The sequence below is a fragment of the Ascaphus truei genome, chromosome 17 (assembly GCF_040206685.1).
Source record: "Ascaphus truei isolate aAscTru1 chromosome 17, aAscTru1.hap1, whole genome shotgun sequence".
In the NCBI taxonomy this organism is placed as follows: Eukaryota; Metazoa; Chordata; class Amphibia; order Anura; family Ascaphidae; genus Ascaphus; species Ascaphus truei.
Genome location: NC_134499.1, coordinates 18603956 through 18628281, shown reverse-complemented (window position 1 = coordinate 18628281; position 24326 = coordinate 18603956). Strand labels below are relative to the sequence as shown.

Here is a 24326-nt window from a genome sequence, read left to right as displayed (position 1 = left end):
GAGCCCCTAGGTGACGAGCGCCCACGATGTAGAGTAAATTCTTGTGGTCGGTCAAGAGGGTGATAGGGTCCTCTGTGCCTTCTAAAAGATGTCTCCATTCCTCTAGAGCTAACTTGATAGCTAGAAGTTCCCGGTTACCTATGTCATAATTTTGTTCAGCTGGAGAAATATTTTTCGAAAAAAAAGCACACGGATGAAGTCTAGCTTGAAGAGTCCTTCTCTGAGACAGGATAACTCCGGACTTCTGATGCATCCACTTCCAAGGTGAATGGTAGTTTGGGATCCAGATGTACACTGGCGACACACTTTATTCGAGCTTGGCTAGTCCCACGAATTCGGGTATACCCGGGTGTATTGAGGTTTGTGACTGTTTTCTGCCCGAGTGCATTGAGTTATTTTCCAAGCAGGGATTGAAGCATTTTATTCCCGCTGGCTGCAATACTGCACAGTATATATATATAAACTGCATTACAATTCATGAATTTATGCCATCTGGTAGACACGCGAAGCATTGCAGCCTATTAAATCCTAATCATTATCATTTAACAGATCAGCCGCCCATCAGCCAGGCATGAACCCAGGCTGGGAAGGCAAATGCAACGGGGCTTGTCAGAGGTTAGGAGTGGCGCATTCCAGGTATCTGCCAGGTACATACCGGGTATTTGCTCGAATAAAGTGTGTCGGTGCAGTATGAGGATGGGTGCAGAAACGAAGGCGGTTTTCAGATGATCGAAGGCTTGGCAAGCTGCCGGCGACCATGAAGTAGGATCTGCACCTTTCTTCATTAAGGCTGTAATGGGTGCTACCGCAGAAGAGAAATTTTGAATGAACCTGCGGTAGTAATTCGCGAAGCCCAGAAAACGCTGTAAAGCCTTGAGAATAGTGGGACGAGGCCAATCCAGGACCGCCTTCACCTTTGCTGGATCCATGGTGAGACGAGTGTCAGAAATGCTGTGGAGGTGTGGTGGAACTGACACTTTTCCAGCTTGGCGAACAAATCGTTTTCACGTAGGCGTAAGAGTACCTGTTTGATATGGGCGACATGTTCCTGTGAAGATTTAGAAAAAATAATGTCATCCAAATAGACAATAACAAACAAATTGAGCCAGGTCCCTGAAGATTTCGTTAACAAAGTCTTGAAAGACGGCAGGGGCATTACAGAGGCCGAAGGGCATGACGAGGTATTCATAATGGCCTACTCGAGTATTGAGAGCCGTTTTCCATTCATCACCCTGGTGAATTCTTACCAAATTGTAGGCCCCACGGAGGTCCATTTTGGTGAAGATGGTGGCCCCTTGAAGGCGATCGAAGAGTTCCGAAATCAATGGCAAGGGGTAGCGGTTTTTAATGGTGATTTTATTAAGATCTTTGTAATTGATACAGGGTCCTTCTTGACAAAGAAGAAGCCTGCTCCGGCTGGAGAAGAATATTTCTAAATAAACCCCTTTAGTAAATATTCTTGAATGTACTCCTTCATGGCTATAGTCTCTGTAAGAGAAAGTGGATATGAGGTTCCCCTAGGAGGTACAGAGCCGGGTAGCAGGTCAATAGGACAATCGAAGGCATGCTGAGGAGGCAGGAGCTCCGATCTTGCTTTATCAAAAACATCACGAAAATCAGAGTAAACCTTGGGCAAAGTTACCTTCTCTTCTTTAGGAGCTGCAACCCCGCATATACTTTTGACGAGCACCGTGCAATTCTTAGAACAAGAAGCGCTCCAGCGAACAGGTTCCTTGTCAGTCCAATCAATAGATGGGTTGTGAAGTTGAAGCCACGGAAGACCAAGAATCACGTCGACCTATGGAGGATGGATGGCATCCAGCTTGATCTCTTCCATCTTCACATGTATGTAATGAAAGAGGGTGGTCTGTAAAGAGATAAATGTTGGTTGCAGTGGTCGACCATCAATTGCTTTCAAACCTACATGGCATTTCTTGCGGATGAGGGGGATGTTATGCCTCTCAGCGAAGCCCTGGTCAAGGAAGTTACCTCCTGACCCGGAATCCATAAAGGCTAAAGTGGTGGTGTGGAAGTTCTCGCCGGTCAGCATAACAGCTACAAGGATCCTGGTTGGCAATGGACTCTCTCTTTGGTAAGGAAGGTAGAAAGTGTTCCCAATGTGATTCCCCTGGTCTTCATTGGGAGTTGGCGTTTCCCGACTTGTGGGGGCAATAGAGTACCTGATGTTCAGGATTGCCACAGTAGAGGCAGAGACCGGCGTTTCATCTGCGCCGTTTCTCCCTAGATGACAACTTGTTGGCTCCAAGTTGAATGGGCTAAGGAATATCTGGTGGAAGAGGATCAGTATAGAGAGAAGTGAATCTCGGAGTGAACTGCCGATGACAGGTACTTTCGGACCTCCTCTCCTGTAGTCGTTGATCAACACGGATACATGCGGTGATAAGTCCCTCGAGATCGATACGAGATCGATAGGACGTTCATGTGCAGTGAGCTCATCTTTCAAAATCTCAGAGAGACCTTGCCAGAAGGTGGCAGATAACACCTCTTTATTCCATCCAGTCTCGGCGGCGATAGTGCTGAACTCCAGAGTGTATTTAGCCACAGAACGATTTCCCTGGGAAATGTGGAAAAGGGAAGAATCGGCAGTTACCTTGCGACCAGGCGTATCAAAGACTCTGCGGAATTCCCGGGTAAATTGTCTGAAATCCTGAGTAAGGTCAGATCTTTGTTCCCAGATGGGAGAAGCCCAGGCTTCTCGGTGAGTAGCGAGATAATGTACGCCACCTTGGACCTTTGAGAAACGAATCGAGAAGGCATTATTTCGAACTGAATGAAACACTGATTCAAAAAGCCCCGGCACCCATGGGGGTCGCCACTATAACGGTTGGGTGTGGGAAGTCGGGGTTCAGAAGTTGAGGTCATGGATATAAAAGGTAGAGTTATAGCAGAAGGCCCCGCAGGGACAGGACTAGGAAGATGGGGTTGTGCCTGGTCAGTAAGAGACAGGAGGTTCTGTTGCAATGTGTCCATACGACGGTCGTTCTGTTCTAAATATTTTTCAGTTTTAGAAAACATGCTGGCGTGCGTGCTCAATACTCGCCCCACCTCAGCGGGGTCCATGTTTGTTGGACTGAGCATACTGTAACGAAGGGCTCACCACAAACAAGGCATGCCCACGAGGCCGAAGTGGGGATTGTATATAACACCAACCCACAGACTCGTGTGTAGATAGGCGAGATAGCCGGGTCGAGGTTGAAGAGGTATGGATGGTCAGAGATACTTGCCGAGGTCGAGGTTGGAGTGATGGGATCGTTGAAGGTACTTAGCCGTGGTCAGTATTGGAGAGAGGCGGATCGTCGTGGTACTTTGCCGAGGTCGGGGTTGGAGAGGTGCGGATCATCGTAGGTAGTCGAGATCAGGAGTTTAGAAGAGCCGAGTCCAGAAGAATAGCCGAGGTCTGAAACAGAGGTACTACAGTAAGAACCGGAGTACACAAAAAGACTATGGAGGCAAGGGTAGCAGTGAACACTTTGCAAATATGAAGGTTTATGCTCAGCCGATTTGCCAGTGGGCCGGCTGAGCATATATAGGAGACAGAAACCAATGAGGCAGGCTGGAGGAGACGCGTCAGCAAAACTGAGCGCGATAGGCTGATACGGTGCAAGAGACAGGTTTGGGGAGGATCCCAGAGGCGGAGAGATGATGCGGCTCGAGCGCTCGCTGACCATGCTGCGCACTGATGACGTTGCCGCGTGGGCGGAGACTGGAGGCGGGACCGGAGAGAGTGGTATTAACCTCCGCTTGGGATGTGCGCGCCTAGCATGGCAGCTGGTACCAGGAGCAGGAAGAGAAGCGTCATGGCTGACGGGAGGAGCGGGGGGCCCGATCACCGGTTGGGGTAAGAGACGAGTGCGCCGAACGCATCGCGGATCACGGATAATGACAATAACTCGGTAGGTGCTACCTGCTGCCAAAGTGAGCACTCATTGGGTAAAAGGTCAAATGTCCTTGCACCGATGACCAGTGACACCCAAGTCAGGCCCACGTAACCCGGCCGTTGACATGAATGGGCTTACGGAACTCACGTTTAAATGAGCCCCGCCCACTCACCTCTCCCAGCACCACTGGGCTTTACCAAGTATGGAGCCCGATCTGGCAAGGAAAAGCACACTTAACCCCAAACTGCTGCCTCCTACGGGCTATTAAATCCCCCTTAAACTAGCCCCGTACCGCCAGACCTGCCAGCACCGTCACATGCCTGTCTTGTATGGCATTGTTAAATCAGATCCAATGTCCGACAAGAGTACCCCATCGGCTCCTAAGCAAACCGCTAGTCACGGAATCGAAGTCAGGATGGTTTAGTACCCAACCCCCGCACCGCGACAAAAACCTTCCCATCACCGTATTAACCTTCTTACACATGTGCTCGATGGCCCGTGCGACCCCTCTCCCCCACTACACATCCCTGTGAATGATATCCGACCACACTGTTTTTAAACACTCACAAGACTGTAACAATGATATTTGGGACCAAGGCTAAATTTTTAAAGCTTCCAATAAACGAGCTCCATAGCAGAACCAACGCTAATACCACACTAGCCCCTGTTAATAGTTTTAAATACTTGGACATATGGTTTGACTCCCATTTAATATTTGGGTAGCACATTGATACCCTGACATCTAAAACCTATGCCAAACTAGGTGTACTTTATAGCAACAAATCCCCCCTAAGTCTGCTGGTCAGAAAGCGTATTGCACAGCAGATGCTAATGCCAATTATAGATTATGAGGACATAGTGTACGGCTCGGCACCCCAAACTCACCTTAGCAAACTTGATACCCTTTACAATTCAATATGCCGATTTTTTTTCTCCAATGCAACTACAACACACATCACTGCGAAATGCTCAAAGAACTAGATTGGTCATCACTTGAATCTAGGCGCAAAGTTTATCTTTCCTGTTTTTCCTTCAAATACTTTCTGGGCAAGCTACCCGTCTATCTGAACAAGTTCCTCACCCCACCAGATGCAGAACTTATCATCTGAGATCTCACTCCAAAAGACTTTTCATGGTCCCAAGGTTCAGCAAAGTACCCGACTTCTCCTCCTTCTCTTACCGTGCACCCCAAAACGGGAACAATCTACCGGAGACTCTCATAGCCGCCACCAGTCTAAGTCCTTTCAAAACTAAAGCTGCCTCACATTTTAATCTGGTCTGTAACTGTTACATACGCCTATTACATATATTATCTCTAACTGTGCATGCAATGTCTTGTATATAATGTATAACCCTGTTCACTTAATCTAACTATGTATTTGTAACCATGTCTTTGTCATCATAACTCTGTGCCCAGGACATACTTGAAAATGAGAGGTAACTCTCAATGTATTACTCCCGGGTTAAACATTTTATACATAAATAAAATACGATCTGCACCGCTTGCAAACCCTCATGGATTTGAGCCAAATCCCGCTTCATTGCATGCACCAGATTCACTGAACGCACTGCTGTGAAGTCATTACCCTCAATGTGGAGGATCAAGATCTGCATGGGCCTCCTGTCACTCCACCAAAAGACCTCAGCCTGATGCCTGTGCTATCCCAGGTTTCTCCTGCACGGCCGCTCGCTTCTCCGCCCAGTGAACAAGCGAATCCCCGACGATTCGTACGTCCCTAGCCACGAAACCTGGAATGGCAGACCAAGGATCAACCTGCCCCCCTACACCAATGCAGGCCTGACATAAGACTGATACCGGTCTAACTCCCAGGGCCAGATTCTACGCATTACTTCGGCCCCTGGCCATGAAAGCGCAGACAGAATTTGGAAGGAATGCATCCCGAACGGAGTCTCCTCTAAGCCTGACTGCCTATGGCCTGCCTGAAACACCCACTAATACTTCGACACTGGTTCACCGTCCGCATGCACCAGTAATGGGCCAGGGACATGGAGGGCCTGACCCCCAAGTACTCACCGAAATTCCTCGTCAGGCACGTAGTGCTCCCCGCTACATTTAGAAGTGGGATCCACACCCCCCAATCCAGCTGATCAGTCTTTGACCAGCGTATAAGCTATTTGACCGACCCTGGCCCCTGTACCATATCCTCCACCTGCAAACCTCCTCCTCCCCGCCGGTATGTGCAGACCAACTCCCCTACCTACAGCTACTCCCACCTTTGCGACCAGCTGCGCACTCCCCATCACTACAAGCGCTGCTTCCGCCGCCCTATGGGAGTCAGACTGGCTATCACTAATTGTGTGGCCCCCGTTAAAGCGGAGATGGCCAACAGCCAGGCCAGACCCAATGCTCCTTCCACATCAAACTCCCCAGGACGCACCTCTTGCTGAATTTGCACAGAACCCCTAAGGCCCACCATGTCAGGTGGACTTGCATCTGTAACACCACAGCCTGTGCCTCTTGGCCTCTTGCTTGACCCAGGCCCCCCTAGGCCCTGAGCCAGCTCTTCCATGCCTACTGTGGGTAGCACCCCAGGCCCAGCACCCACCTCCTGTGGACCAGCCACAGCCCCAGGGTAAAGGGGGAACCTTAGTGGAGCTGGGGGAGACACCGGGGATGAAGCCCTCCTCTTACCCCCAGTCGTTCTCTGACCTGCTGAACTCCGTAGCCCATCTGAGCTCTCTTGGCACTTTCCGGCAACTTTCGAGCAGCTCTCCTCCCAGCTGCTGCTCCAACATGACCCACATCTCTAGCGGCAACACTTGAGGCCCATCATGCCTCCCCTTCTCTGTAGCCTCTGACAGCAACATGGGTGGCCTCGCTAGCTTGCCATTGACTGCACCCCTTCGCCACCTGTACACACCTATACAGGCAGCTGCTACTCATGGCTGGACCCCGCTGCCGCCTCCGCTCCCGGCAGCCTGGATAACTGGCGCTGTAGCCACCCCTCCTTGGGTTTCAGCGCTTGGGTCTGCATGCGATCGATCAGCTCCACGACGGACATCCTGAATTAGTGACATGGCACGGACTGACCTTGTCACGCCCCTGCTCTAATATAACCACCCTAGCCCCTCCCCCCTGACTGCATCACCCCCGCTTACCCAAAGGTAATAGGGGAGCCTAGTCCCGTGGTCCTGATGCCCTGCACTGAGGGATCAATGCTGTTTATTTCAAGGTGGCTGTAGTAGAATAAGAGGATGCAAAACCCTATAACTAATCCCCTAAACCAGGGGTGCGCAAACTTTCTTGCTGCGCCCCCCTGCCTGCTCTCCCTCCCTGCTCGCGCCCCCCTCTGTACCTTGTGTTCGGCGTCAAATGATGCCGTAGGGTCCCCCCATGCCCCCCCCCTGAGAATCTTGTGCCCCCTGTTCACGCACCCCTGCTGTGAACTACAGTAAGTGCGCTCAAAACTAAAAGTGATAGATGGTAAGAATGTTAATAAGTGCTACATTTAAAGTTACATAGTAGATGAGGTTGAAAAAACACATACGTCCATCAAATACTGTTCACCCCATGCTAAATGTCGACGTCAGATACTATATCCTATATCCGTACTTACAGTATATTGATGCAGAGGAAGTTAAACAAAAACCCCAGTGAAATATCATCCAATGATATCTCATAAGGGTGAAAATAAATTCCTTCTTGACTCCAAGAATTGGCAATCAGATTACTCCCTGGATCAACATCCTTCCCATGTTTACTTATTTAATATATCCCTGTATACCTTTCCTTTCTAACCTTCCAACCTTTTTTTTAACAGATCTATTGTATCTGCCATCACAGTCTCCATGGGTAATGAATCCCACATTGTAACTGCCCTTTTCTTTGTTGCTGGTGAAATCTCCTTTCCTCCAACCTTAAGGGATGACCCGTGTCCTTTGTACTGCCCTTGGGATGAATAGTTCTTTTGAAAGCTCATTGTACTGCCCCCGAATATTTTGGTGGCACTTCTCTGCACTTACATTAGTTCCATAATGTCTTTTCTAAGGCGTAGTGCCCATAATGGTACTCCATATTCAAGGTTTGGTCTTAATAATGCTTTATAAAAGGGGCATAATTATGGTTACTTCACTTCCATCCATTGCCCGTTTAATGCAAGATAAGATCTTGTTTGCCTTTGAAGCTACTGCATGACATTGGGCACTATTGCCAAGCCTGCTGTAGCACTCCTAAATCCTTCTCCATCAAGGATTCCCCCAATTTATCCCCATTTAATGTGTAAGTCGTCTGTTTATTCTTGCTTCCCAAATTGGATAACCTTACATTTATCTGTATTAAACCTCATCTGCCATTTACCTGCAAAAGTTTCCAGTCTCTCCAAGTCCTTCTGGAGAGAAATTACATCCTGCTCTGATTCTACCTTACACAATTTTGTGTCATCAGCAAAGATGGAGACTTTGCTCTCGATGCTAACCTCAAGGTCATTAATAAACAAGTTAAAAGTGAATAAAACGTTATATTATAGCTAAATGACTGAATAACACACTGAACAAAACCATGCATAAATCGTGAGGGAAAAAAAACGGAAGTGTGGTCCACATAATCTCCAAAGTGTTCAAAGTGTATATATTCAGGCTCCGCTTCTTCAGACAGGCGCAGCCGGGGAAAAGAATCTAAAAAGAAAGCAAAAAAAAGCGCAAACACTTTGTGCATTATTCAATGTAAAAAAAAGTTCAAACAGCCGCATAAAAACCCAGAGATAACACACTCACAAAGAGCATTGAAAATAGCGTGTTGCTGAGCTGCAAGAACGCAATTTGCTTGGTGTCCTCTGCCAGGGGTCGGCCACAAATGCTGGATCTTGTACACACGTGTCAGGTGGCAGCTGTAGTCGTACCTCCAGGTGCGGTAACAATCGCCTCTGCACCCTGGGCTGTCTCTAGGTTTCCCCCCTCTCCCCCCGAGTGCAGGCAGTTTCCAGAGAGGGGCTCCCTTCACGGAGGGGGCTATGGGGAACCCTACTCGTGCGCAACTTGGCCCCCCCTTTCGCCTCCCACCCTGATGTAGCCAATCCCTGGCAGAGGACAGCACCAGATGGCGTTATTGAAGATCAGCAACACGCTATTTTCAAGGCTGTTTTATATATATATATATATATATATATATATATATATATATACACGGATGTTTGAACTTTTTGACATCAAATGTTGCATGTAGGCGCTCCCCCCCCCCCCCTTTTGCTTTGTTTTATAATAAAAGGCTGTGCAAACTGTGTGCGCATTGAGAGAACTCCCAGGAGGACGAATGTTGCACATCCTTTTATGATACCACAGCCACCTCGAGGAATGTTATGAAACATTCAGGATGTATTGCGCTGTAATTGTCTGCAGTGCCTTTGAGCACATTGTGTACAGTAGCTACCCTACTGAAATCAGGTATCCTAAGGCAAGGGGGCTCAACTGCAGTCCTCAAGCCGCACCCCCCCACCCCCCCAACAGGTCAGGTTTTCAGGCTATATCAGCTTCAGCACAGGTGGCTCAATCAGTCCCTGCTTCAGCACAGGTTGCTCAATCAGAGGCTCAATCTTTGACTGAGCCTCTGATTGAACTACCTGTGCTGACGGTGTTATATCCTGTAAACCTGACCTGTTGTGGGGGCTTGAGGACTGGGGTTGTGCCCCCTGCCCTAGTGCTACAGTATATAGGTAGAGTAGCGAGTGGCTGATACACACTGTGGGGGCTCAGGTTGGAATCTTTTTATTGCGTCGTTTAATTAGGATTGTTTTTCTATTTTGTGTGGATTCTCTTTTTTAGTTAGTTATAATAAAATTTAATTATTAATACTACTTCCCATTTTGTCCAGCATTTTATATGCCTTATCCCATGGTGTGCATCTCTCTCTGAACATTAAGTGCACACGCAGAGCAGTGTGTGTGTGTGTGTGTGTAAAACACAGAGCAGTGTGTGTGTGTAACACACAGAGCAGTGTGTGTGTGTGTGTAACACGCAGAGCAGCGTGTCTGTGTGTAACAAGCAAAGGAGTGTGTGTGTAACACGCAGAGCAGTGTATGTGTGTATGTGTAACATGCAGAGCAGTGTGTCTGTGTAACATGCAGAGCAGTGTGTCTGTGTGTAACAAGCAGAGCAGTGTGTCTGTGTGTAACAAGCAGAGCAGTGTGTCTGTGTGTAACAAGCAGAGCAGTGTGTCTGTGTGTAACACGCAGAGCAGTATGTGTGTAACACGCAGAGCAGTGTCTGTGTGTAACACGCAGAGCGGTGTGTATCTGTATCACAGAGTGTTTATATGGAACACGTAGAGCCATGTGTATGTGGAACACAGAGCGATGTGTGTATGTAATATGCAGAGCCATGTGTATTTGTAACACGGAGAGCAGTGTGTGTGTGTAACTCGCAGAGCAGTGTGTGTAACACACAGAGCAGTAGGTGTAACACGCAGAACAGTGTGTGTAACATGAGAGCAGTATGTGTAACACGCAGAACAGTGTGTGTAACACGAGAGCAGTATGTGTAACACGCAGAACAGTGTGTGTAACACGCAGAGCATTATGTGTCACATGCAGAGCAATGTGTGTATGTGTAACACACAGAGCAGTGTGTGTGTGTAACACACAGAGCAGTGTGTCACATGCAGAGCAGTGTGTGTATGTGTGACACGAGAGCAGTATGTGTAACACGCAGAACAGTGTGTGTAACACGCAGAGCAGTATGTGTCACATGCAGAGCAATGTGTGTATGTGTAACACACAGAGCAGTGTGTGTGTGTGTAACAGGCAGAGGAGGGGGCGAGAGGAGTGTACAGCGGGTGCGACACACAATAAATATGGCCGCCACCTCGGCTCAGGTACATGCGGAGGATGGAATGCTTTTACCTTTATAGTGGGGTTAAATCTGGGCGTTACCATGACAACCGATCCACTGCCGCTATATCCCACAGCTCAGAGTTATTACACCCTCACTCCCAAGGCTTCCCTTACATGTGTACAACCCGTGCAGGAGGTATACAGAGAGACAGGAGTTATGAGGAAAGGTTATATAGGGCAATAGGAGGAGATATAGGGAGTGGTTTTATGGGGTAATAGGAGGAGATATATGGAGCGGTTATATGGGGTAATAGGAGGAGATATATGGAGCAGTTATATGGGGTAATAGGAGGAGATATATGGAGTGGTTATATGGGGTAATAGGTGGCGTTATAGGGAGCGGTTATATGTCGTAATAGGAGGAGTTATAGAGAGCAGCTATATGAAGTAATAGGAGGAGTTATAGGGAGTGGTTATATGGGGTAATAGGATGAGCTATAGGGACCATTTATATGGGGCAATAGGAGGAGTTATTGGGAGCGGTTGTATGGGGTAGTAAGAGGAGTTATATGGAGGGCTTATATGGGGTAATAGGATGAGCTATAGGGACCAGTTATATGGGGTAATATGAGGAGTTAGAGGGAGGGGTAATATGGGGTAATAGGATGATTTACAGAGAAGGGTTTGTGACGGTAGGGGTAGATATGGTTGCTTTTAATAAAGGTTAAGTCCGCTATTACCCCAACCTGTCAATAATATCATGTGTAGCCTGGTTCCAGCACCTCAGGGACCCGGGATTAACTTTGTGTTCAGGGTAGAATGTTGCTAGTTTCACGTAACTCTTTTCATGTTGCATTTATCCCACCAATTAGGGGGCCAAGTAATATTGGAGGCACCTGCCATTGACCCTCCCTATGAATATCTGTGATGTCACCATGAAGTATAAAAGGTGGGGAAGGATGCCCCAGTTAGTTATTTGTTTCAGTGCAAGTTCCAGGCATGAGGTCCAGTCTGATCCAGGTCCAGTCCAGTTCCTGTTAGACACTTCATGGGATCATTATGGGGAAAATCTCCTCAAAGAGGACCTCACACCTAGACCTGTAGGGTGTTCCCCAGTTACCCCTGTTGGGTGGAGTGTGTTTCATGTATGGGACAATTGTGGATATCACTTTCCAATAAATTCAGTTTTCTTAACTCTGTAGTACTATCTGGCGAGTTGATCCTTGGTGTATTTGTCCTGGTCTCCCATGACAGGCTATTTTCTCGTTTCAGCGGTGGAATTGCTAGGCTCAGCACCGATATTCTTCCGGGAATATCTGTCCTGAGTATGGTCTCAATTTTTAAGACCACAGAACTCAAAGTTACAACTGCTCTGGTACTCAGACACACACCCATCAACTTTCCCTGTAGATTAGTCGACGTACGGACAAGACTACAAGGATGTCGGCAAAGTATCTGTCCTGGACTAAGGACCGGATCGCACTCCGGTATGCCGGCGGATATCCGGCGTGTGCTGGAAGACCTGGGAAGGGGGCCACTGTTGCTGAGTGAGTCGCCATGCTCCAGCTCCTGGCTGCTCAGGCACCCATCCGATCAAGGTCCCAATCGTCCTCTGGAAGTAGGGGCCCAGGCCTAGTCGGGCATCCCGACTCACATACTGTATGGCAGCTTTGCCATGTTCTGCGAGGACACGGATGACATCAATGGGTATTGTGAAATGCACGACTGAGGAGGACTGTGTCAAGTACCTGGTCACTCAGCTGCACAGCAAAGCAAACGTGGCACACCGTGAGATGGACAGGGAGGATGCGAATGACAACCCGGTTGTGAAGGAGGTTCTCCTGGCACGTTATCCATTGCCCCGGAGACCTACTGGACCCAGTTCAGAGCTCTAAACAAACAGTCCCAGGACACGCACCTTGAGGTGTCAACCTTTAAGACCCTCCATGACCTCGTGGTCAAAGAACAGTTCATGCTGAAATGCTTACTCAAGGTGTGGGAGTGGGTTACTGACTGCAAACCGGCCAGCACAAGGCAAGCGGCCGCCGTGGTAGATACTGTAACTTCATGGCCACCCGACTAGCTCCGGAGACAACCCCAAGTGCCCTTTAACCCTGCAGTGCCTTTGCGGCCCCGACAGCCAATCCCGCCCGAATCAGCGCAAGCTCTGGGCGGCCTGCTACTGTGCCTACCAGCACCAGTTCGTCCATGAATGCCGTTGCTTCGGGTGCAACCAGACAGGGCACATGAAACACGACTGCCCCAAGCTTCTCCAGCCCCAGAGTGCAGGGACTGGGCTTCGTTCCCCAGCAGCCGGTCCGTCGCCTGGATAGGCAGCTCAGATGACCCAGCACCCTCATCTACATTCCCGATACCAGTCGTAGTGACTAACCCCCTTGTTCCAGCTGAAGCAGCACCCCAAGTTGCCACGGTCGGGCTTGGTCCGACTGGCGTCTAGGTCAAGCACCTCCAACTGGTGACCATTGGGAACCGATGACCGCCGGTATGCTGGATTCAGGCGCTGCTGTTACTCTTGTTTGGCCTGTTATGGTTGAGCCAGAGTCGCCGGGATCCCGACCCAGCATCCGATTTTGTTCAGGGTCCCAACCCTGAACCCATTGCGACCTTGGAGCCTCCAGTCATTGACATTCCTAAGGAGGTTGACCAAGTAAGACGAGCGGAGCCCGCCTTGACTGTGACTGATATCCCTATATATGGGTTAATAGGAGCAGTTATATGGGGTAATAGGAGCTATAGGGAACTGTTATATGGGCTAATAGGAGGAATTATAGGGAGAGGTTATATGGGATAATAGGAGTTATAGGGAGAGGTTATTTGGGGTAATAGGATGAGTTATAGGGAGCGGTTATATGGGGTAATAGGAGGAGTTATTGGTAACGGAGATATATATATATATATATTTATAGTGACAAAGCCACTATCTCTGTGTACTGGAGTAGTCCAGTATATGTGCTTTCCAGCATGCATGCATGCAGTTACATTCCTCCTGGAGAGGCTAGGTGTAGGTGCAACCAACCAAGCCAGGACTCCTGAACAAACAGGAGGTTTAAAAGGCAGGAAGCTGCCAGAGGCAGGGAGATTAATTTTCCCCAGCCAGGGGAGAGACTTCTCCCCAACCAAGAGGACACTGGTTGGTCTGACCCCTAGGCCTGCAGGGTCTTGGGACTACCTGGGAAGCACACCCAGTAAACTGAATTGCTACGTGCGTGAGCAAACTGCTGGACAAAGCCCTGCTAAAAGGAACCGGTGTTCCAGACCTAAGGAGGAAGCAGAGCGCTGATACCTGGACTCACAGAGGACATAGTTCCCCTTCTAACAGACAAAGATTTTTATATTGTTCACAGAGATTGTTGCATGATTTGGGGCTGGTAACTGGCTTACTGTAACTGTCCAGCCAGGCATATAGGGCCTAAAAGGTCTAGTAAGTCTCCTGAGGGGAGTAGATTTGAATTTTATGGTTTTATTTCCCCTATAGGGACCGAGTGCCTATTTAGTTGTTGTTGTACAGAATAAAACACTGCAGTTACAGCCTAACCCACTGTTTGGCGTCTTTCTGACCCTGCCGCCTTTATGTATGTGTGTATGTATGTGTGTGTGTGTGTGTATGTAGGTATGTATGTGTGTGTGTATGTGTATATATATATATATATATATGCAGTAAAGGGTAGGTGCATGTCCCTTAGCAGTAGTTAACAGGCAGGGGTGTCCTCACAGCAGTGGTGCAGCCGCAGCAACGCAGTAGAAACGAGACAGCACTCAGACGTAATTTTCAAAAAGATTATATTAGAGTAGGTGGCACAAATGCCTATTTTGTACATTCACATGTCTTAAGACAGGTCTGCAACCCCGCCTTTCACCATTATCACCTAGCATACAGTGCTTCTGCTGCAGCAAGGGATTCTGGGAAATGACATGCAAATGAGCACACTGTCGCCTTTTGTCTGAAATCCATTTTTACATGGACCCTTATAAGATAATGCTCGCTGTATTGCATGTGTCACTCACCTGCTCTCCTCTGCGAGTGATATCTATCCCACAGTGAATGACCAGTTGTGCTTCCAGCATACGCAGAGAATATGTGAAGTGTGGATGTAATAGCACCCAGAGCTCAGTAGATGAAGATATGTTAAGGCCCTGAACCCAAGCAGAAAACCCCAAATTTTTGCAGAAGAAAGTGAAAATGGCACCTAGCAAGTGCTGAGTGTAAAGTCTGCCCCATCGGGTATGAAAAGATTGTTGTGCTGTGTAAAGCTAAACGCCATAAGCAAAGTGCTGAGTGTCAAGTTTTCCCTGCCGGGTTTTTAAAATGGCCAACAGGAAATGTTTGTTTTGTAATGTACATAACCATGCAAAACAGTGTCCCTTCAGGGATGATGATGATGACGACGACGACGACGACGACAACTCGTATGTGGTCCCAGGAAGAGAGCTGTACCCGCAGATGAATTTCGTAAGCTGGGCCTGTCATGAACTAGGTCACATGGGAGACGTATGTCCCCAAAATTTCAAATACAAATAGCTGAAAAAGCAAGCAACACCTTGTGAGCGCAAACACGATGTGGAAGCTGGTAACAGTGAGTGTGAGCCCAATACTACTGATCTCTTAGGAGCTAATAAAACAGAGAAAGAAAAGTGTTTCTCAACCCAAAGAGGAAGTGACCGAAACACTTGGTGAGCCTACAATGTTTGGACAATGTGCGTCAGAAAGGTGCGGAGATGTGCTGCAGACCGGAGTGATGGCCGGAGTCGGCATAGGAACGGCCACAAAAGAAAAGGACGAGCGAGAATCCTTGATCCAGGATAAAGAGGCCTTAATTTCTGAACTCCAAACTGCCTGCCATGATTATGAAGTCCTGTGGGAGCGATTGGATAAGGAGTGAGAAGCCAACGCTGAGGTACAGAGGTGTCTACTGCCAGCTTTACACGAGTACGAGGCTTTGAAGAACACAGAGCGTCTCTTACGGAGTGAGTTGGAGGAGGTGACGACTAGTCTGGAAAAGGCCAACATCGCATTGCTGCCATGGAGGAAAAGCAGAACAAGTCTGACAAACTGATTGCTAACCTAAAACAGAAATATGGGAAGGCTCTACAAGAGGTCCACGCTTTCAGCACAGAGATGGAACACTCACATCAGGACGGCCACGGTCTCAACACAGAGCTGGGTATGTTGAAGGAAACCCATGAGAATGCCCTGAGTGATTTAGAGACTGTAAAGAGAGAGAATGCAAGTCTGAAAGAGGAAAATTCAGATTTGTCTGACCAGGCCAGTGAAGGAAAGGAGAAACTTCACCAAGCAGAAAAAGTGAAGGAACAATTGTCCCGGGAAAATGTAGAAGTACAGGCAGCACTGCAGAATACAGAGAGAATGCTGGAAAAGGATACACAAGCAGAGCATGTACTGCAGAGCCAGCTGCAAGAGCTGCGTGCACATCTACAGGAGGCCAAGGAGAAGCAGTGGGTCCTGCGGGAAGAAAGTATCCAAGCTGCTAACAAAGTAAAAGTTCTGCAGGAGCGTCTAAGTAACCAGAGTACCCCCGCAGAGCAGCATGAGGAGCTGAAGGCCACGCTGAGCGTCACAAGAGCATTGCTGGAGGCGGAGCTTAGAGGCCAGGTGACGCAGTATGAGAGGGAGCGGGAGAAGGTCCAGAAACTGGAGCAAGAGCTGGAGAAGCAGAGAGGCTTCTCCATACCCAAAAGTCGGTACACTCAGGAGAAAGAGGCGTGGCAGACAGAAGCAGCAGCGATGCTAGCGACAAAAACTGTAGAGCTCCAAAATATGAAGGAGGCTCTGATGCAAACCCAGAGCAAGCACCAGGAAGAGGTGAAGGCCCCGAGAGGGGACAGGCAGGATCAAATTGAAGAGCTGCAGACGCAGATTGCTGAGCGCCAGATACAGCTCGCCGAGAGGGAGGAGGTGTCCGTCCGTCAGGTGGCTTGCTGGACATTGCGCTATGAAACTGAGATGACCGATACCCGCAAGCTGCTGAACCACATGGCCAATGAGAGGACCCGGCTGCAGCTAGAGCTGGACAAGGTCCGGGAGGAGCACCAGTAGCTGCAGGTCAAGAATAGAGAAAAGGAAATAGAGTTAAACCTTGCTCTGAATTCGCTGACAGATGTGGAATCGCGACTCAACTCCAAAGAAGTTGAACTAGAAGCCGCACTGAGTGGAAAAAGAAATACAGAAGGGCAGCTTCAAGACCTGGAAGGAGGACCTGGAGTTTGAGCGTACTGGCCGCAAAATGGCAGAGAAACAAAAGCGTGACCTGGGGGAGGAGCTCGAGGCTCTGAAGACTGAGCAGGACGCTACGTTGGACTCTACTGCTGCCCAGCAGGAGGTTCCTCAGATGAAGTAGGAGAAAAAGGTTACAATCCTAAGACAGCCAGTTGGGTCACAGAAGCAGTACATAGAAAAGATGGCGTAGAGTTACGACAAAAGGAAGCTATGCGCAACAGTAATGCACAAGTGTCTCCATTATAGGAAAAGGTATTGGCCCAACCCAAGCGTCTGTATCCTACAGAAACTAATACCCGCAAAGACAAGTTTACAGTGAGAGCTGGGGACACCGCTCAGCTGCAAAACGAGATTACAAAGTTTGAACCGCCTGAGCAAGTGATGCGCTCCGGTAAGTGTGACTTTGTGCCCATGGGACCCAAAGTGGATTCCTTGCCATGAGGGCAGCCGCTGTGAAGAGACAGTCGCGAATGTGACGGAAGCGTGTCCGTGATCGTAAACTGAGAAATACCTCACGGATTGTCCAACGATTCTCCCGTCGTAGTAAGTTAAGAGATCAAGAAAGAAAGGCCCAATCCTACGAGTCTGATGACTGGAAAAGAGATGCGCCTGACTGTAAAAGAGATGCGCCATGGGGTGCACTTGGTTTTAATGAGAATCCCTCCCAAGCTGAAATACTGAAGCTAAATGGTGTGGAACCAAACAGAGAACTTGTGGTGAATGACCGGTCTCGAGTCTCAAACGCTCAAGGTACGCTGATGGAGGAAGGTCCAAAAGCCATCACCACTAACGCGGAGTTACTTTCGGCACAAGACAAAGACGTAGTGAAGTACCAGTCTGCAGGCCCAGAAGGCCTGGTAATTGCCCCGAAGGGAAAAGTTTTTAACTGAATGTCAAGGAAAACAAAAAAAACAAAGTGTTGGAACTAACCGATTAGGTTACACGTGCGGACTACTGTATGTCACAGACACTTAACCTCGCAACATAATTCTCTTGTTCGGTTATATTGTATATTATGTCTCTAGAATGAGCAGTGCATGAATATTGCAAGGTTGTATTTTCGGAAAATGTAGGTAAGGCTACAAGTTAGTATACAGGGTTGACGGCCCTTAACAAGATTACTAGGTAATGTAAATAGTTAATGGCCCTTTTTATATATTTTTCATATTCTAGAGTAGGAAAACCCCAGGGAGGTGATAGAAACTGTCCGGTTTCGTGAATAAATATATACAGATAAGGTTTATCATATCCTGGGGTATTGGAAGTTGTTGGTACTAAGAAAAATGGTTCCTTATTGAAAGGCAACAAAACAGGTTCGTCAAGAATAGGATGTTATGATGAAACATAGTGTCAGTAATTGCTGCAGGTTCATATTAGTTTCCAGTGAACACTTAATGTGTGGGAATTAGCTCAAGTGTTTTAGAGGGGACACTTCTGTATACCGTATATCCATAGTCGCTCACCCAAGAAGGAGTAAGCTAGGGGGGAGGATATGTGACATAGTCCCAGAATATTAGGCAGCTGTCTGTACGATTTAAGGCAGAAAGTGCAAAAAATAAGGGGGAAATTATCCATTCCTCAGTTTCACATTTGCTGAGACTGTGGGATGGAAACTCCAGGCCAGAGTTACAGTGGTTCTGGTTTTCACTCACCCGCTCTCCTAATTGAGGAACAGGAATATATTGCAGTGAGGTTGGCTGCTTCATTCTCTCTTAGAGCCTGGAGGCTGGGAGGATGGTGCTGCTCCCCAGGATCCAGTTTGGGGTAGGCGGCCCCCCGACGTGTTGCAGCATCTGAGGATCTATTGGGACGCTGTCCCCATGTGACAGTAAAGGATTCAATGTCATATCCGTGTGTTATTTAAAGTTGGTAACTGCCTTACCAGCCAACATTGCAGACAGGGATATGCATGTGAATTAGGCTGGGCTTATAGTGCCGGTGACAGCGATGTGATGTCGCGTCAAAACAAATGCATTGCCGCCGTCGCGTGTGCTTATAGTAAGCGTGACGCGACGGAGCGACGGCTTGGTCACGATCGCTGGAAGCCATCTCTATTTGATTTTTCCAGCGACTGCAGCCTGACGTCACCATCGCCGGCACTATAAGCGTAGCCTTGACTCCTGACAGGAGTAGATGTTTGTTTTTATGATTTCTTTTGTTCTTAAAGTGACGGTGTTTAAAATGTTTAGTGTCACTAATGGAGAAATAAACCGCTGAAGGTTGAGGGCTGAGTGCCCCTTGTGTGTATACACGTGTTTGTCCCCCTTTTCTACAAATTAAACCCTAGAAGACTGTGTCGCGAAGAGCCTGGGCAAACAACAGCGCTACACAAAGGGAGCCATTTGTCACTATATATATATATATATATATCATAGAAAAAATTATAGCACCAAAAGTGAATTACTATATAATAAATTGTTGTGTACATAGCATAAAATCACTGAATTGTGAGTGATGAGTGTGAAAAATAGTTAAATACCTTAACGGTGTATATGTGCTAAATGTGAATATATCCAACTAGAGTCTGGTAAATGAGAGGGCTTAGGGAAGGAATAGGAGGCGTATAGAATCAGAATATACTGTGGGGTCGCTCCATGCGGAGACCAATCCGATAAGAGAAATAGTGTATGTAGAATGATGGAAACGCTCACCACAGATAACGCATTTTGTGTATTGACAAAAGAAACAATTTAATACCTTCTCCCAATACACATTTTGGGGTAAGTGAGCAAAAACACTTAAACAGTAAGAATAGAGGACCACTGCCTGTGGAATCAGGGTGCATATAGCGCTCTGGGGTAGAGGAATAGAAGGTCCATCACTGGTTAGGGAGGGTGGAAAAATCCAATCAAAGTCCAGAGGGCGTATTAAAATCCTGTATTTATTCAAGGTCAATTGACCACTGTAGTGAATGGCAGATTGTGAGTAATATAAAGGTATCATAATGTAGGGTTTTTAGGGAGCAGTCCTTACCCGAATTAGGAATGGAAAACGGGACCTGCAAGAGACTGCCCCAGCATTAGGCTGCGCTATATGGAAAAATCAAATGGACTCGACTTCCAGCAATCGCGACCAAGCCATCGCACATACTATAAGCGTTCGAAACGGCGGCAATATATTTGTTTTGCCGCGCCGTCACTATAAGCGCAGCCTTAGACCTACCTCTGGGACTGTATAACTCCAGTGCTCGCCTCCGGAACACACGCCGAAATGTTCACAGGGTAGGTATAAGAAAACGTCAAACCATACTCAGATCTCTGGACCTCTACTAGCTGGCTAGGATGTGTATACAATACTGTACCATTCAGTTCTTTGTACAAGGTCACGGAGGCTGTATGAGAATCATTCGTCAGTGATCGCTGCAGTGAATCAAAGAAACTGTAGGAAATATGAATGTCATCCTCTGGGGTTGTTTGGGATTACTCCTCCGTTCAGAACACGCAATGACGTCAGTCCTACACGTTTCGTCACTGGGTGTGACTTCATCAGGGATGGGCTAGCTGCAAGCTCAAAGGCTTTTTTTTTATAGCCTGTGAATGCCTTAAAGCAGTCCAAGCTGCCGTTTTAAAAAGACATATATATATATTTCACCTTTAATATGTTCATCAATACAATCCACACAATGATAAGTAATTAGCTAAGTTACCGATCTATTAGTTCACCTGTGATCGATAAGCGAAGATTCAGGTCGGGGGCTCACTAAATGGCTGTCGGGGCAGCAGAAGAGGACCAAAGATGCAAAGTTCTGTGGGGAAGATCATGTGATCAGGCAGTCACTAGCTACAATTCGTGCACTGCTAGAGAGAGGGCAGGGCTTAAAAAGGGGTGTGCCAGAGCCTGTTTCAGAACGGGAAGGGGATGTGACTTTGTAAATGGTTGCTATAGAAACAAAAAAATGCTTGTTACATTATAATACATTAAAAATGTAATTCAGTTGTTAATTTATTTATATATATATATATATATATATATATATATATATATATATATATATATATATATATATATATATATATATATATATATATATTCTAGAAGACAAAAAGAATAACACCAAAAAGTGTGTGAATTCAATAAAGTATGGGAGGGAACTTTAGCGAGAAAATTATGTGAAGGCAGAAATTGTGTAGTGGTTGGAACCTGTAATATGGAAGTATATATAAATTATGTATCAAATTAGTAGATACAAAGTGTGCAATCTAACAGCATTTGTCTAAGAATCTACACCACAAAAAATGTGTGTAGAAGAAGTGCGCAGCCTGTCCGGACCGAAATATACTGAATAAACAAGTAATCCAGCTGTCTCAATGGGTAGGGGACATGGACATGTATAGGAAAAGGCGATGACATGTTCTTTTTGACATTTCAAAATCATACTTAATGAGTTTTAGTAACTCTGAACTATGACTAAATAGGCACTTAATGAGTTTTTCAATAGAAATATCATGAAGTCCCAAGTCAGGAAGTAGCACATTTAGGGAGTTTTTTTGCCAAAACTGCACTTAATGAGTTTTACCTCTACAACGACGATATACAGTATTTTATTTGCAGTAACCCAGCTCATGAGTGCCTTATTGCCCCGGCAGTGACCCTGTAACATCCTCAGGCAGTGACCTCTGATTGCAGTGACAACTCCTGAGTGACTTATTGTACCAGCAGTGACCCTGTAACACCTTATCACAGTAACCCTGACCTGAGTGTCTTATTGCCCTAACATTGACCCTGTAATATCTTATTGCAGTAACCCTGCTCCTGAGTGCCTTATTGCCCCGGCAGTGACCCTGTAACACCTTATCACAGTAACCCTACTCCTGAGTGCCTTATTGCCCGGCAGTGACCTCTGATTGCAGTGACACAACTGCTGAGGTCTTAACACTTGCTTATAAAAAGTGCCTCGCACAGCGTGTCACGTGTCCTCGGAGCTCCCCCGTGTCCCTTCTGTGGCAGTGTCAGGCCCTGGTGTCGGGGTGTGACACGCTCCCGTCACGCCCTGCGTGCCTCTGCAGTATCATTACCAGATCCTCTTCCATGCAGAACAGAACATGTCATTACAGCCTAAAAATAATCAGGAGACCCTCCCCACAGCTGGAGATAAATCCCCCCCCCCCCCACCCCGCCCCCACACAATCAAAGCGTCACCGTGCAGGGTAGGAGTCAAATACATACAGCACTATATATACACAAGTACATATAATTTTATATGATATAAAACATTTAGAATCTATATATTTTCCCTAAATTTAATGGGGGGAAAATAGAGAAATATACGGAATTCTTCGTCTCAAAAATAAAAAACTGCATTCGCCCTCCCGAGTCGGAGAGAGGGGGCGGCAGCCATTTTAAAAGTGGTCACGACAATTCTTTCCAAGCAGATTGCTCTTGAGCGTTGAGAAGAGAAAGCATCACAGCAGCCAGCAGCAGGGAATGGTTAGGACACAAGCTAGGGGGCGGCTGTAACCTGCACATCTCAGTGATAAAGACCCTGAATTAACCACTTCATAGGGCAGCATAATTTTGTTTGGTAATGGAAGGCTTAAGATGTGGGCGAGATACATGTGGGTGCTGAGTTTGGACCCCTGTGCCTCGCTCGGGCAGTGCACACACTTAACCCTATACCCGTGCAGTACCCACGCCTTCCCCTATATCTGGGCAGTGCCCACACCTTTCCCTATACCCGTGCAGTGCCCACGTCTTCCCCTATATCTGGGCAATGCCCAGACCTTTCCCTATACCCGGGCAGTGCCCACACCTTCCCCTATACCCAGGAAGTGCCCATACCTTCCCCTAGACCCCGGCAGTGCCCACACCGTACCCTATACCACGGCAGTGCCCAGACCTTTCCCTATACCCGGGCAGTGCCCACACCTTCCCCTATACCCAGGCAGTGCCTACACCTTCCCCTAGACCAGGCAGTGCTAACACCTTACCCTATACCCAGGCAGTGCCCACGCCTTCCCCTATACCCGGGCAGTGCCCACACCTTACCCTATACCCAGGCAGTGCCTACGCCTTCCCCTATACCTGGGCAGTGCCCACACTTTCCCCTAGACCTGGTCAGTGCCCATGCCTTCCCCTATACCCAGCACTGCCTTCCTGCCCCTAAACCCAACAGTGCCACCTGCCTTTAAACACAGCTCTGCCCACTTCCCCAGCTCTGCCCGCGTCCCCAGCTCTGCCATGCTGTGCATACGATGCATGGTACAAAAGCTAGCAGTATCTGTATGATGCCACCTGAATAATATCTGCCATTCTCCTGCTGGGGAATAAAACACTTCTCAGTGTGACCCGTCTCTCAGCTCTGTATAAATCCGGTGCGGAGCAGGGAGGGGAACATTACTCATGGAAAGGATCTGTACGAGAAAACGCCTCCAAAAGCAGAAATATTCAGCTTTCTAACAAGGAAAAACACACTGTCTTAGAATTAAATTAACCCCATTCAGTGCCAGAGAGGCCAGCAATGCATTGCAGAGCGATATTATAACACGCAGAGCGATATAATAGCTCACAGAGCAATATCATAAAATGCAGAGCAATATTATACCATGCAGAGAAATATCATAGCAATATTATACCATGCAGAGAAATATCATAGCAATATTATACCATGACGAGCAATATAGCATGCAGAGCAATATTATAGCTCACAGAGCAATATTACAGCACGCAGAGCAATATTATAGCTCACAGAGCAATATTACAGCACGCAGAGCAATATTATAGCTCACAGAGCAATATTACAGCACGCAGAGCAATATCAGAGCATGCAGAACAACATTATAGCATGGAAGAGCAATATCATACCATGCAGAGTAATATTATAGCACGCAGAACAACATTATAGCACGCAGAGTGATATTATAACATGCAGAGCGCTATAACACGCAGAGCAATACGGTAGCATGTAGAGCAATATTGTAGAACGCAGAGAAATATTATAGCATGCAGAGCAATATCAGCATAGAGAGCAATATTGTAGCACACAGAGAAATATAGCACGCAGAGCAATATTGTAGCATGCAGAGCAATATTGTAGCACGCAGAGCAATATTGTAGCACGCAGAGCAATATTGTAGCACGCAGAGCAATATTATAGCACGCAGAGCAATATTGTAGCACGCAGAGCAATATTGTAGCACACAAAGCAATACTGTAGCATACAGAGCAATATTGTAGCACACAGAGCAATACTGTAGCATGCAGAGCAATATTGTAGCACGCAGATCAATACTGTAGCATGCAGAGCAATATTGTAGCATGCAGACCAATATTGTAGCATGCAGAGCAATATTGTAGCATGCAGACCAATATTGTAGCACGCAGAGCAATACTGTAGCACGCAGAGCAATATTGTAGCACGCAGAGCAATATTATAGCACACAGAGCATT

General features: G+C 47.3%; 1 protein-coding gene and 1 long non-coding RNA gene across 4 annotated transcripts in view; one reads left to right on the top strand and one right to left on the bottom strand.

Moving 5' to 3' along the window:
• The window catches only part of LOC142468062 (uncharacterized), an 80341-nt gene that overhangs the window by 17834 nt on the left and 38181 nt on the right, over positions 1–24326 (top strand). The window lies entirely within an intron of this gene.
• The window catches only part of CAMKV (CaM kinase like vesicle associated), a 75087-nt gene that overhangs the window by 47610 nt on the left and 3151 nt on the right, over positions 1–24326 (bottom strand). The gene's annotated exons all lie outside the window — the stretch shown is intronic.